The following is a 3,113-nucleotide window of genomic DNA, read 5'->3' on the forward strand; positions in this document are numbered from 1 at the left end:
CTCACCAGCAAACTTCCTCATACAACGGAGTGTGATCCACTCAGAAGGCCACAAATATCCACATTTTAGAGAATAAAAGACTACATAGTGGGTGCCTGGATAGGACTCCTCACCCTCTCATGGCTCAGGAAACATTGAAAAAGATGGGGCAGAAAGATTCCAAAAGCCATAGTTGGTGCATGAACCTGTGGAAGCAGAGGATTTTGGGCCTCTGAGAACATGCTCTTATGAACTTGCAATAATGTTGATAGCATACACAAGACCCATGCAAACTCAGTCAGAAAAAATCACATCATAGAACTGGGGAGATGGGCTTCACAACTGTAGCTCAAAAACTATTGACAACTGATTTCTGCTGGTGAAGGGACACTATACCTTTTTTTAGGGAATAACTGTAGATAGCCTGACTAGACTTCAGTGGATGAACTTTCATTGAGATACATCTGTGTACAATTATTTTTGACCAGATAGGACTTAGCATATATGACAGAACACAAGAAGTCTGTTGAGGATGCTGGGGTAGGGGGCATATTGGGGAGAGGGTCTAAATTTGTTTAAGATTTATTGTATCGAAAACACAAAACTCAATAAAAATGTAAAAGTACAATGAACATGATTTTGACAGTGTAGATAGATTTTCTTCAATGTTTATCAAATTTATGAGATATTAAATAAAAATTTTATGCCTTTGGGGAAAATTCCTTGGCTAGTAGAAAACTTGGCACACGATCTATTAATTCATCTTTTATTTATTTTCTATGTATATTCTGTGCTTGATATTAGAACCTGAGCCATCATTTCATGCTTGGGAAAACAATAAGCTCTATGAATGTGTTATGCCATTCCCCTAGACCCATGACAGAGGTTTTGAAAGAGCTTAGTGTACATTTCAAAGAGTTAAAGGATTTTGATAACACAAGATGAAGACATGAAGACATTAAGATTTTTAAAATGAGAGGACACAACTGAAGAGATTTAATTCTAACCATGCTGACTGAGCATACAGCTAAATTATGATGAATTACTAAGAAAAAAAATGAAATTCCTGTATACTGATAATGAGACCTGTTTCATTTAGTTAGGATAACCATGCAATGGCATTTTAAAAAAGGCAGTGTATGTAATGGAAATAGTGGTATTAAAGCTCTGTAATGTAGATAACAAATAACTGTAGCATGTCAGAACTTGAAAATGACTCCTCTGAATCTAAAAAAACTGCACATGCAATTGAAATCAGATGGACAGTTCTTGTTACATCATAATCATTTACAATACTTGCTGATTTGGGATAAAATGAAAACTAGTGTGAATATGCTCCATACTTTGTAATAATGTGGAAGAGAAAGAGCATTTATGTAACTCATCTTGGCTGGGAAGATATTACAGGTTGGTCTGAGGAAACTCTCATGTTAGGCTGAGAGCCATAGATGTGACAGTGTTCTGGAGAAGGAGCCATTTCTGAATGAGAACTCACAGGGTTAGATCCTGCTACTGTCACTAACATTTAGACTCAAGACTTAGATGCAGTTCTTTTAACACTGTGGTTTCATTGTTGCACTTAGTCATTCAGAATGAAAGCTCAGAGTTCCTAGCTATGAAGAGCAAGGATCTGTAGCACTGCATAAAAAGTCAAACATAAAGTGCTTCAGAGAGATTTTCTATCTATTTGAAAATAACATGGTTAAAGAAGATTATACATTTATGAGGGAAAACATTATAGTAAGCATCATTTTGAAAAGCACAGTACAAAGATCAATCTCAAGAAATAGGTGAAAAATAGAAGATTATTGCTTTGTGCTAGAGAACAAGATTAGAGGTGAGGGATAAGGGAATGCAGAAACTAATTTAGTCTTCAGTAAATTATAAAAAGAGAAATATCACAGCATAATTCTACAAGGCTTTAATCCCAGCATTCCAGAGGCTGAAGAAGAAGAATCAGGAGTTTAAGGCTTTGTTGTATCAAACAGTCAAACAAACAAACTAAAGTAACAACAACCTGAAGAGAGAAATCCATTTGTTCATTCCTTCTCTAATAAGAATGTAGCTATCATTTCTAATTTCTATTCACATTTGATTAGTTGTATTTGAAAAGTGAGAAATAATGGATTAATCGGTGGTTATTGGTTTTCTTGACGATGACCATTATAACTGGGGAGGTATGGAATGTTTATATGGTGTTATTTTGCATCTACCTGATAATTAAGGATTCTGAAATTTGTCACACATTTATAAGTAATTTGTATTTTTTCTTTTGAGGCCTGTCTATTGATTTTATTGCCCCATTTTGTTTACATTTTTCTTTGAGTTCTTTGAGCATTATAGAAATTAAGTCCTTCCTATTTTATAGTTGCAAATACTTTCTCTCATCCTATTGGCCCTATCTCCACACCATTGTTTCTTTAAATTTTTTTAAACCTAAAGAAATTATGTTTCTTAATTTGAGTATTATTTCTTAAGTCATGTGTATCCTTTCTAGAAATTCTTTGAATGTTATTATCTTGAAGATTTTTTTCATTTGAAGTTTCAAAATCCAAGTCTTATATTAGTGTTACATTAAAATCTTTAAAACATTTTTTGTTGACTTTTTGTGTAGGTTAAAGATAAGAATCTAGTTTCATTCTTCTACATGTGAATATCAGGTTTTCCCACCACTAGCTGTTAAAGCTTTCTTTTTTCCAATGTATGTCTTTTGGTGCCTTTGTCAAAATACATGTGAATCTAGCTGTGATGGTTTATTTTAGACTCCTTGTTTGATTCTAATCAGTTATGTGACTGTTTATTCACCTCTTTCCTATTGTTTTTAGTACCAAGACTCTGTTCTGTAGTTTGATACCAGGTATTATTTATTTTCAGTATTGTTCTTTATACTCAGCATTGTTTGGCTATTAAGCATACTTGGTGGTTTCATATAATGTTTAGGCTTGTATTTTCTATTTCTGTGAATGACTTCATTAAATTTTTTATGAGAATTATACTGAAACTTTAGATTTCTTGGGAAATTAGTAATTTTTAAAAGTTTGATTCTACCAGTCCATGAGAATGGGAAGTCCTTCCATTTTCTCTTGTCATCCATAATTTTTCTTAAATATTTCACATTTTTACTGTAAGCTTAT

Source organism: Nannospalax galili, unplaced genomic scaffold (genome assembly GCF_000622305.1).
Source record: "Nannospalax galili isolate Female #2095 unplaced genomic scaffold, S.galili_v1.0 scaffold2, whole genome shotgun sequence".
NCBI lineage: Eukaryota > Metazoa > Chordata > Mammalia > Rodentia > Spalacidae > Nannospalax > Nannospalax galili.